Below are 12,765 nucleotides of genomic sequence, written 5' to 3'. Positions count from 1 at the left end.
CTGATTAGGTTGTCCTTTTTAGTAAAGCTTCACATACACCTTGGGTGAATTTAGATTACCACCCCCCCCTGGAAAGGAAAAAACTTTAAGCTAGTCAATAAAAAAGGTTAGAATGTTTGGGTATAGTCCCTTTCGTGGCAACGCACCTTAAGGGGCGATACTACGTATTTTTCACAGTAGCTTTTCTCCTATTTCTAGCCCCAGCGGGGCCAATATCCTAACCCAATATAACCTAACCTAAAATAATAATCAAAAGCCATTTTAAAAATACGAAGAATCGCCCCTTAAGGGTTGTTGCCACGAAAGGGACTATTCCATAATGTTTCTTTTTTCATTAAAAAATAGCATTCGACACTAAAAAAACATAAAGATGAAGAGAAAGACCTAACAAAAAGTTTACTGTATACAAATTCTTAATAAATAGTAGTTATCCTTTTAGAGCGCATCTACCATACACATATGTAGTTATGTATTTAAACATACAATTTTCTTATTATTGAAGTGGTTTCGCTCTTAGTATCTCTATTTAAGAGAAGAAAGAGGTCAGCAAATAGTCTAAAACAGCCAAATAGGAAAACAGGAACAATATAGTGGTTAGCGCAAGATCTTAACTGACAAGCTATTAAGTAAGCTATTATTATTGACAATTAATATTGAATTTACAGCTCTAATTTAATGAGGACCTTAAAAGGTTTATTTTCTTCGTATATATGCAGATAAATTACAAAAAGTCATAACTATAAAGTCAAAATGTCATAAAAATGATGATATTATGTCAGCAATGTTCAATTGTAGTTGATTGTAGTAAAGAAGGTGTATCAACTATTTTTTTTATAGCTAGCCGGTTCTTTTAGTAAGTAGTAGATGTAAAATTTTTCATAGAATTCAGATATGCAATCGGTTTTTTTGTAGACCTCTTATTTTTTAAGTAATTTAAGTTTAAAAAAAAAAAAATTAAGTCGATTTTAAGGTACTAAAATGCAACAAAAAAAAGAAAGAAAATGGTCATTATGAACAAAAATAGTAAGATCTTTAATTTGACACCTTACTTTTTCAATTCTGTCAGGTAATTATTGAAAAAATCGATTTTTTTAAACCCACGAGAATAAAAACTTTGAACTTAATTTTATTATTTCACAAATAAAAAAATATGGGTTCATATATACCATTAGAATCAGAAAAATATTACGAATCCATTGTAAGCAAAATTGAAAAAAAAAGTTTACAATATAGTATATAAACTACAATAAAAGGAATTATATGAAAATATCATATTATGTTGTACAGGCAACGTCTTAATTCTTCAATTGAGTATAAAAATGGGAAGGGGGTAAAGAGGGGGTAAAGAGGGTTAAAAAAGGGAAGACAATAGTGTTGTCTGAACAAAAAAAATAATTGGCCATTTCTGTAATTTTTTAATTTTTTAATTTTTTTCAATTTTGCTTACAATGGATTCGTAATATTTTTCTGATTCTAATGGTATATATGAACCCATGTTTTTTATGTCTGTTTGAGAAAATATTTAGGTCTAAAGTTTTTATTATACCGAGGTTAAAAAAATAGATTTTTTCAATAATTACTCAACAGAATTTTAAAAGTAAGGTGTCAAATTAAAGATCTTACTATTTTTGTTCTTACTGACCATTTTCTTCTTTTATTTTGTTGCGTTTTAGTACCTTAAAACCGACTTAATTATTTTTTTTAAAAACTTAAATTACTTAAAAAATAAGAGGTCTACAAAAAAACCGATTGCATATTTGAATTCTATGAAAAATTTTACATCTACTACTTACTAAAAGAACCGGCTAGCTATAAAAAAAAAAGTTGATACAACTTCTTTGGATAATAGTTAATAGCCGCGCCTAAGCCGCGCACAAGCTTCAACTTTAAACGTGCTTGTGGGCATAAAAAGAATTCTTAAAAAGATGGATTGTCTGTTTGGGATCAGGTTTTGACATACACTGCATTTTAAAGTTTTAATATGACGATTTCACTGAGGTTTACACGCGGCTGACGCGCGGCTGCCGAGCCCTGGATATATAAGCATTGACTATGGCCAATTTAATTTAAAATTCTTTTCCTATTCCATAACATTGAACAAAACCGTTATTCAACATAATTCCAACTGCGTGGTTTTATTTGCAATTTATTATTTAGTTTTAATTCTAATACATCATACAATCTTTTTTTTTTTTAAAGCGAAGCTTTTCTATGATGAGGGTTGGTCCGTCCGTAACGGTTAGCTCTTATAGTTATTTTAGACATGTTCGAATTGTCCTATCGATTTCAAACTTTGAATGATGGTTTTTATAACAGTTGGGAACGATTTAGAAAGCGTAGCAACTCTATTACTGTTACAAGAAAGTCCATATGTCCATTTAAAACATACTTCTTTTTTTACATTTTTTACAACAACTTTTTATATGATATAGTTTATTAATTATCCTATTCATCTGTTTTTTTGGATTACTGATTCCTTTTACATCAAGGTATAATGTTATAAGCAAAGAATATCTATAATTCAGTCCTAAATAGGTAAGTATGTCCTTAATCAGTATCCTGTATTTAAGCAGATTTGCAACAAATTTACTAACAAATTTTGTTCATTTATATTCTGCTTATTCTGTTCTAACTCTCTACAAGTGTTCATGACCGTTTGTCCTAGAGTTACAAAGCTTCGCTTTTATAGATATTGTCACACTTGTTAGTTAAAACTTCTATTAAATTAAAGGTATTGAATAGAAAATGATATTCTTATCTAATTCATATTTTTGTGTGGCGACTTAGTTTATTGAATATTTGCGATTTAAATTTACTTTTTTCATTATCAAAGAACACATACATTTGAAAAGATATATAAAACTTTTGAAAAATAAATGTAATCTAAAATATAAAATAGTCCTTCTGTTTCTAATAGAGAGAGTATCAAATCAGTCCCTTTATCTTGGTTTCATCAACCCACTCTTGGAAGTTTATTTGAGTAACATCCAATCCACTGCTTAAAATGGACGTACGGACATTCTTGTAACTTTTATAGAGTTGTTACGCTTACCTAACTACTACAGGAATCACCATGAAAAGTTTGAAATCGAAGGACAATTCTAACATGCCTAAATGACCGACGTACGGACGGACCAACTCTAATAATAGAAAAGCTTCGCTTTCAAAAATACCCCGAATGTTTAGACACTTGCTTCTATTAACCTTCCTATCTTTAGAATAAATTGAAAATAAGGTGGAGGGGATAGTTAAGTTTTTCTCCTGCATCCCAAACCCTGTAGGATGCCCTTACAATGCGGGGCCTGCGATGCCCTAACCCTTATCTGACCTTAATTAATAAACAAACAGAAGAACCTAACTATTTCCGGATAATTCCAACATATCACTCTCTTTTTTAAAAGGTTCATAAAAAACAGTGATAACAAATCTAGTTATAGCCACTTGTATCCACAATGTAATGGTGTTCTAATGAAACCAGAAATTTTTCAACTAATTTTAAAGTTGTTAAAATTACAATAATATAAAATAAAAACAAAGAGTTAGAACGACAAGATTTTTTATATAGGCACTCTTATCAGTACCCTAAAAAATCACATCTGGTTTGAGTAGTATGAACAGACAAACTTATTTAAAGAATCACAGGAATCATCACAAAAAATCAATTGTCTATTGTTGAAGGCAAATCACCCAAAACATTACCAACTAACCGACAGACAAAATGAGTTATAAACCGAGTAATCACTTAGTATCAAAGCTATTCTATAACATTTCGTTTTCTTCTTTCTATAACGATAGTGTTATCAGATTTTTGGTACTAAATACTTATTTAATACATATATAATTAATAAAAAAAATATACACAAAATGCCCTATTCACGGAGCGCTAAAAGTGTAACGAATCATATGCATTTTTAAACGGACCAAAGTCAACCCAAAAACCATTGACTTTTGGCAGTAACTTTTTATACTCTTCTTGTCAATACACAGTGCAGATAAAACTAATTTTGGACGAACTGGATTTTTCGGACAATTACAAGTGACAAATTTTGCCATTTAAAAGCTTTATATGCTTCAAATTTTTTATTGCTGGTATGTTTAGACACCTAAAGAATCCCCTAGTGATCCCAGGTTCTACGAAATACCACAAAATTTCACCCTTTTTACCGGAAAAGTGGTAAAGCTGGTCAAGCTGGTAAAATTTACCAGTTTCGTGGTAAATTTTACCAGCAAAAATTTTAGCCAAAAAATTAGTAAAATTTTACCATTTTTTTTGTAAAATTTGACGAAACAAAAAACCCCGTTTTTTGTGTTTTAAATTAAAAACAGCTCTTCATAATCAGTTGTAGTACTTTAAAATAATGACTTCTATACAATGAAGCCTAAATTTAAAATTTTTTTTTTTTTTAAATTTTACCACATTTGGAAGTTTTACCAAAAATGTGGTCAATTTTACAACTCTATTTTTCAGGTTAAGTCCGAATTTTCGGACTTAGACAAAAAAACGCAATTTGGTCAATTTTTACCAAAAAGTTGGTAAAATTTGACAAGGTATTTTTTTAGGCTAAGTCCAGATTTTTGGACTTTGACAAAAAAAAAAAACTTGGTAAAATTTGACCAACTTTTTGGTAAAAATTGACAAGGTAAATTTTTAGGCTAAGTCCAGATTTTTGGACTTTGACAAAAAAAAAAACTTGGTAAAATTTGACCAACTTTTTGGTAAAAATTGACAAGGTAAATTTTTAGGCTAAGTCCAGATTTTTGGACTTTGACAAAAAAAAAACTTGGTAAAATTTGACCAACTTTTTGGTAAAAATTTTTACTTTTTATTGAATTTTTTCGCATAAAAGAAGCTAACTTTTTTTTAAAACCTTGAAAATTATTTCATCATTTCTTTTAAAACATCCTCCCGCATCGTCAAAAATATATCAAATTTAATATTTACTTATTAGAGCTAGCTTCATACGAATTAAAATTAAAAGAAAAAAAATCCAGGTGTGTGTGTACGCAGATGTGCCGTGTGCATTTGAATTTATCGATTTTTCATCTTTAATATAAATATAAGCTTTCGTATATTCCCCTGAATGTTTCTAAAAGAAAGACAGAGATTTCGAATTATAGAGTAATTTCGCTACAAAACTTATATTTTTAAGTTTTGATTAATTTATGGCACCTCTGTGCGCGCATGCGCACTATTGATAAGCTTATGATTATTTGAATATAGAGTGCCAAAAATAATTATTAGTTTTGATTCAATTTAATCAAATATTTTGAATCAAGAAGTAAATTACTACTCAATTTTCTCTAAATATTTAAATTTGTAGAATTTACAATTTGTTTGGAAGATTTTTTTTAAGCAAGATGTTTAAAAATGTGGCAAAATTGTGGAACAACAATGTTTCATGATTTCTATATTTATGTTGTCTTTGCCAACCGGAAATACCACCGAGATGGGTTTTTAAAAGATGAATGCCACATTTTTTCGGCGTTTTTTAGACATTGATTGATTGAACGTTGACGATAGAATTTCAAACAGAGTATATAACATAAAAATACTGAATTTTAAATTATTTTTTTAGCAATTTTTCTAATGTCTAACACAGCTCTAAAAAGATGCATTAATTAATATGCAGCAAAAATGGATTGAAGATAATCTTTTTTTTTCTATGAAGGCCGTACCATCAAAAGCGAAATAATTAAATAAATCATTGTATACTCTTTTAGATTTCGCGAATGTCGCGCTTGTTATTCATAGCGTAAAAAATGTCGAAAAAACGCGGCATTATCTTTAAAGAACCCGGCCGGAAATAGATTCATATATGGTTAACAACTATATATATTTAAATATTTTTTTTAATATTGAATGCACTATATTTTTTTATATTCTATCGAATATATTTTATATGTCATTACAAAACTATATTACATTCAATATTAACATTAAAAAAAAATAACATCAATTTAAACTTTCGTAACCCTGTAATTGGTTATTGGCTTCAGAAGTTCAGTTATACATAAACCACGGTCCACGCTTGAGCTAGCATCACCAGCATGGCTCTGCCTAGGCTTATAATTAGAAAGGCCAGGGTATTATTATTGGTTGAAAAGTTTGTACATTATTATTACAGGTATTGTGTCTTTAAAGGGACTGTGAACGTAAATTTTTCTCATCTTAATATCAAATCTTAACATTATCTCATTCATAATATCTCACAGATAGAGCAAAACGCGCTTTTGTTTGCTTAAAAAACAGCTTTTTCCGACGATTTTTATAAGGTACAGGGAAAGGAAGAAATTTTCCGTATTATATAAAATGTCCATTAAATTGATTTTTTGGTATTATCCTCTTAGAAATTTTTTTTTCAATATTGAAAATTTGAGTACCAACCCACCCCCCCCCCCCCCCCCCCGACAGCGAACTATGAACTCTGGCCGCAGCGCTCGGCTCCCTAGCCTGCCTAGCCGCAGCGCTCGGCCCCCTTGCCTGCCTAGCCGCAGCGCTCGGCCCACTTGCCTGCCTAGCCGCAGCGCTCGGCTCCCTAGCCTAAAACCTAACCTAACCTAAAATAGTTGTTCGTCGGTAGTCGGGGGGGGGGGGGGGGGGGTACAAAATTGAAAAAAATTGAAAAAAAAATTTCTAAGAGGATAACGCCGATTTTTTCTCCCATTATAGCTAAAATTAAACTTTTTCACATAGTTCTAGATTTTTCCTAACAGTTAAAGTGATCGCGAAGCTAATTTTTCAAATTGCATTTTTATTTACTTTTTCTTATGTTTTAAGTAATTTTCATTGAATAATGCCTTAAAAATTCCATAAAGGTAGAAATAAATTAATTAAGAATGCCGAGATCCACTTCTCACAAAAATACCACAACAATCTGTGCACTTATAAGACTAAGGAAAAATCACCCTTTTCTTTGCTTACACATAAAAACAACGAAATTTATACTACAAAAATTTTGTTGTACTACACCTCTTTTGAAATAAATGTTCAAACTTGGTTTACAATTAAATATAAAACCTGCGTTAATTTCGTAAAATCAGTTACCAATTATTGATATATCTATGCAGGTACACTAACATATGAAAAATTGTTGAAATCTTCAGAAAATACATGATTTAAGAATAAAATTGGGCAAAAAGAATAAACAAATATCATTTGCCATACATATCTAGCAAAAAAATTAGCAGTCTTTCTAAAGGTTTTCCATAAACAAAAGCAATCTTTTTTTTCTCCCAATTATCGGAAAAGAGTCAAATTTTTCTAAATACCTGCCTAAATTTAAACCCTAGATATCCAAATTTAGTTTTTTATTTAATTTTTTTTAAAGCCTTAAATTCATATTCCTACAATCAATATACATAAGTTTCAACTAAACATTATTTAAATGAAAAATCCATATAAAATAAACATTCAGGGCCCATTATTTTAAGTAGTTGTCTGTTTCATTCAACAGAGTTGGGGATTTAAAACAAAAAGGTCGTCAATTAAATAAAATCTGGATAATATATAAGTTGATTTTAATTAATTTTTATCCAGTAATATGACTGTTTCATTCACACAGAGTTGGGTCTTTGAAACAAAAAGGTTGTTTATCATTGAAAATCTTGATAACATAGATCATACTTTTCAAGGACGTCCAAGCATTTTTATTGGGGGGGGGGGGGGGAAGAATTAAAAATTACAATTTCTGAGATGCCTACAGCATCACAAAGTTCATTTTGGGGGGAGAAATCTTTATGTCATAGAGTTGGTGACGTCTAAGCTTTTTTATTTTAAGGGGGGGTAAAAATTAAAAATTTTGGGGATGCCTACCCCTTTATCCTCCACCCCCTAGGACGTCCCTGGTGATATTATGTAAAATCTCGACAACTTGGTTAAACAAGTTTATTAATTTATTGATTTATAATCATACAGATTTTGTTTATAAACCCAACTTATAGCCGTTTGTATTTCCCTCTTTCTTTCTTCGTCCCCTCTCTTACCTGTCATTGTACAAATGGTACCAACAAATTTTGTTAAGTTGAATTATAGAAACCAAACATTTTTGAATATTGTAAAAGTTGCAGTCCCTTCAGTGTATTTTAAGTTATAAGTTTGGACCAATATAGGACAATTTCAATAACTATAATAAGTAAATAATTGTATTCCCATAACTGAAAAGACATGTTATTTTATGAACTGACTTGATTTAATATCTCAGGAACCATCTTTACGTAATTTTGTTTAGTATTAAAATAAAGCCTTGCTTTAATTATTGTACATCCATATACAACAGATTTATATATAAATTTATTAAAAGAATAGAATTTGTGTGCTCTTTGTCCTATTCCATGTTTTGAAGAATAAACTTTAATACAATCAAGTTCTGTGGTGTCCGTACTCTGTCTGTGTGTATGTGTGTGTGTGTTTAATTCAACCTGTCTGTACTAAAAAAATGCCTATCTTAGAAAACACTTACAGCAAAACCTTTAATTAATTTACATTTTAAAGTTTGTTTCTTTTAAATATCTTCTATAAATTTTAGTTAATTAATTAAATATAATCTAAGCAAGAATTTTACCCCAAAATAAAATAAAACCTTAATATCTGTAAAAACTTTCTCAATTGATAATAAAACTTTAAAATCCCCCAATTATGTGAGGGCCTATTCGTATTTTTAGCTCTGCAGTATGATTCCAAAAGAGAGTACAAACACACAGACAAACATCCTGTTACTTTATTAGTAACAGGATGTTTGTGTGTCTGTATATTTGTGCCAAAGGATCTCGCTGCAATCAGGTTCTTCTTAACATGGTAGATTCTCATAGGTCCCGGAAAGATTCGTAACTATTTTGGGGGAGGGTACCACCACCTTCCTAAGAGAAATCACAAGAAAACAAAAAAATTATGTTTCTTGATTTAACAAAGAGTATTCAATGAAATATAAATGTCAAACGCAACATAGACATATTTTAAATATAAAAAAAACTTTTAAAGTACCATTAGAGGCCTCTGGGGGCGTAGCCACTAGTTAGAGCTAAAAAGCTTGGACTTTATCTTAACAATTTTTAATAAATGAATGTGTCTTTATACAAAATGAATATAATTAAGTCATATTAATGATATCAAAATATATTCTTATTAATATATTGATTGCTAAATATAAAACAATGCTTTGCTTTTTAAAATGTCTTTAGAAAAGCATTTTCTGAGATAAGCATTTTTTGAGATAAGCGTTAATTAAGATGATACATTATTGATGGTCCCGAGAATAGCTTAATTTTATAGTTTCAATTATAATATTATCAATTGCCTGTATGTATCCTGTTCAATGGTTTATATTACATTTTATCATACATATACAAAGCAATTAACTGATTTTAAATGTTTTTTAACGTCACATATCTAAAGCCATGTAGATATGTAGAATTAGATATTCATATAAATTTTTAAATAAAGGAAAAAATGAAAATCCAGGAACCATTATCAGTGATATTCATTACCATATATGGCTTTATTTCTGTGACCATCGGAAGAAAATTTTAAATCTATCCGTAGATAACAATTTCAACATTTTTTGGTTAGTTTAATACGGTATGTAACAAAAGCTTTTATTTTACTATAAATTTGCAAGTAAACTTCAACTAAAAGATTGTTATTTGTCGATTTTGATAGGTTTTTAGATATGTATAATAAAACACAAAATACAACGATGTTTTCAAGGGAATAAATTCGTTTTTTTAAAGTTTGATTTATTTTTAAATGGGAAGTATTTAAGACTTAATTCTCAAAAAAGTAATCTTAAAAAACAATAATCAGTGACATATATCAACTTAATTCCAGCTTCGTGAACACTTTAAGCTGACTTTTAACATAATCCTTGCTTTAAACCAATGTATAGTTACTTAGAAATTGATAAAATAAGCAATATTTTTTATTGAAAACCAAATACAATAACAAAGCCAGAAACAGGTTTTTTATTATTATCCAATTAACTTTAGATGGCCCATCTTAATTACAAATTTGTAAATAATAAAGACGCAATATTTTTTTATAAACAGTCTGATAAAAGTGTAAACTAATTCTCCAAAGTGGGTTATTTATTGTCCAACACAATAAAAAAGGATATTATTATTTTAAATAACCTATGAGATTCAACCCTTTGTAGACAGTGAGGTATTTTTTTTGTCAATAATACGAATTTAAAATATGTCTTTATTACCTAACTACTACGTTATAAAAAAACTAATTGGCAATTTTATAGCATAAAATAAATCCTTAACAGTAAGTAAATTGTTTCAACTATATATGACAAGTTAAATATCCCTACAAACATTATAAGAATCAAAAACGTTCAGATTTTCCCTGTTTTTTCCTTTTTCCCTCTCAAAATACCATAAAATCAAGGCATTATTCCTGGATATTTTTGTTAATAGGACGTTTTTGGTTGATCAGTGTAGTGAAATGTGCTTAGTAAATGTTAAGATTTGATAATCAGATGAGAAATTTTTACGTTCACACTCCCTTTAATGGCTTTTCACATGTCTTATTTTATAAAGTAGGAAGGCTTTTTTTTGTCTGAAGCTTAAGATCTCGGAATTTCACCTTGCATAGAGCATTCGTAAAATGTACTGGGGTGCCCTTTCTTTACTGTTTAGTTTTAATAAGAATTAAAAAAAAAAACAATATTAGGGTTACTTTTCCTAGGAGTGAGAATATATATATATATAGTTATAAACATTCCCTGATCTTATGAGAAGCTAATTGAATAGGAGAACCATACAGATCGATCCAGCGGTTTGTAAGCTCAGCATTGTTAATTTTTAAAACATGCATTTTTAAACTCTCTTTACAAACTAGAATGGAAGAAAATAAAACCAAACAAATCAAATACATATAAGACCGATCTTTATTTATCCATCTTTCTTTATTACTTTAAATATATAATATTTATTTCCATATTTTTATTCTGTTCTTTACTTAGGAATGATAACTTTTTAACCTAACCAAAATATTCAGGGTCTGCTGTATTCCGGGCTGTTCCTGTACCACCTGGCGTCGTATGAGAGCGGCGGCGAGGCGCTGGTGTCCTGCGGCATGTTGGAGTCACTCCTTAAGGTCATACAGTTGGCCAGCAGTGAATTGGAACACATTACTTTTGTTACTAGGTATGTTTTTCATGGTTTGATATACAAGTATTACACTGAAAGCTAGGTAAAAAAAACAAGGTTGACATCATCCATAATGTATATCATAGAAATAAAGAAAAATACGCACAATTTATAAAAATAAGTTTCTTTGTCTTTTAAAGCATGACCGACGGACGTAGTAAATTATATACTGGTTTCTCGCCGTCTGTCTTGAAAAGGATCGCATGTTAAAGATTGCATCACAGACGTATAAAGCGGACAAACAAAGCGTATTATAATAAAGTAGATTCTTTATAATAAGAAATATATTCAAAAGTTTAGAAAAATTTGTTTTTCATTCTTTTTCCAGCGTGGCTTCGAAACAAATTAAAATCGATTAGAAACGGTTCTCAGCCATAATGATAAAACATGTATACTGACCATTTTCCAAATAAAAATCATAATACAAGTACCAGTTTTGGTAGCCTAAGCCTTAAGCCTCTCAGGGCTAACAAAACTGGCTTTAATTATATGATTTTTATTTGAATATCCACAGAAAGCTATCTATAATACGATGGAATAAAAAATATTATTTAGGGCTGTAAGAGTGATAGATCAGAAACTATTCATATGACGTAGCGGCCATAGCCGCTCAGGAGGAGCTGGCGGCGGCTCAGGATGCGGATGCTGTTGATCCCATTGGTGGTCCTAGTGGCTCAGGTTCTAGCTCTAGGCTAGCTTCTCATCTTATTCAACAGGTATGCATTGTTTATTTATACAGGGATCTTAAGGGATAAGACAATGGACGATAAGTTTTTTAGGTTGCAAGCCAACGAATGAGAGATGTGTTGATTAAACCTTCAAGACCAGTAAAACTTACAGTCCAGTGTAACTTCCTTTCCTGGCATTTATAGAAGTTGAATAAGAAATGATAAAATATGATATGCGAAAATGTAAAAAAGAGATAGGATATATGAAGAAATATTGATTTTAATCTTATATTGTATAACACAAACTTTGCTTAAATAAAAATAAAATCCTATAACGTAGCCCTATACTATTGAAAATAGTTAAATATAACAAAACATATTATTAATATCAATCTATCTGATTATTTAGGACGTACCCAAGCCTGGTTTGACCTGCCTACCCACGCGGGGTGCCTTGCTAAAATCTTCTAACAACCTATCTCTATTTAGGATGTACCCAAGCCTGGTTTGACCTGCCTACTAAAATCTATGCTCAACTTCTTAAAGAAGGCTATTCAGGAATGGGTTATTAAATGATTTAAGACGAAGTAAAATATTGTTTAAGTTTAAAAAAAGATTGTACTAAAATAATTTACGTTTCTGTAGACACAACGGGAAACATGGTTCTTATGGGATAGGACAAAAGACGAAGTATTGAAATTAAATCAAGATTTACCTAATAAAAATTAGGTATTCAAAGTTTTTGAGTTGACGAATAAGTAAACTTGTTTCTGAAACTTTGGATACCATTATGATATTTACACCATATTTTACCCTCCCTGCCTGGGGTTTAGGTCTAAATTTATCTAATATTAGTACTTGTTTGGGACAGGGATCTAAAGGGACAAGACAATGGCGGATAAATTGATGTACATCAGCAATGATGATACACAAAATTACCCCTTCT

At 30.1% G+C, this 12,765-nt stretch overlaps 1 long non-coding RNA gene across 3 annotated transcripts; it reads left to right on the top strand.

The window, feature by feature from the left end:
• The first annotated feature begins 6,008 nt into the window (after positions 1-6,008).
• On the top strand, positions 6,009-12,379 carry LOC145318971 (uncharacterized). Of its 3 annotated transcripts, none has more exons than XR_013879616.1 (4): positions 6,009-6,125; positions 11,000-11,148; positions 11,707-11,867; positions 12,229-12,261. It is a non-coding gene; the product is annotated as an uncharacterized LOC145318971 (long non-coding RNA). The 3 variants fall into 3 exon arrangements; XR_013879617.1 differs by lacking the exons at positions 6,009-6,125; positions 12,229-12,261 and adding exons at positions 6,410-6,719; positions 12,309-12,379 and having other exon boundaries at positions 9,842-11,148; XR_013879615.1 differs by lacking the exon at positions 6,009-6,125 and adding an exon at positions 6,410-6,719 and having other exon boundaries at positions 9,842-11,148.
• Positions 12,380-12,765: the final 386 nt, after the last annotated feature.

Source organism: Acartia tonsa, chromosome 5 (genome assembly GCF_053477335.1).
Source record: "Acartia tonsa isolate MP-2025a chromosome 5, ASM5347733v1, whole genome shotgun sequence".
In the NCBI taxonomy this organism is placed as follows: domain Eukaryota; kingdom Metazoa; phylum Arthropoda; class Copepoda; order Calanoida; family Acartiidae; genus Acartia; species Acartia tonsa.
Note: the sequence above shows the minus strand (reverse complement) of the source record. Positions and strands in the feature narration are given on the sequence as shown.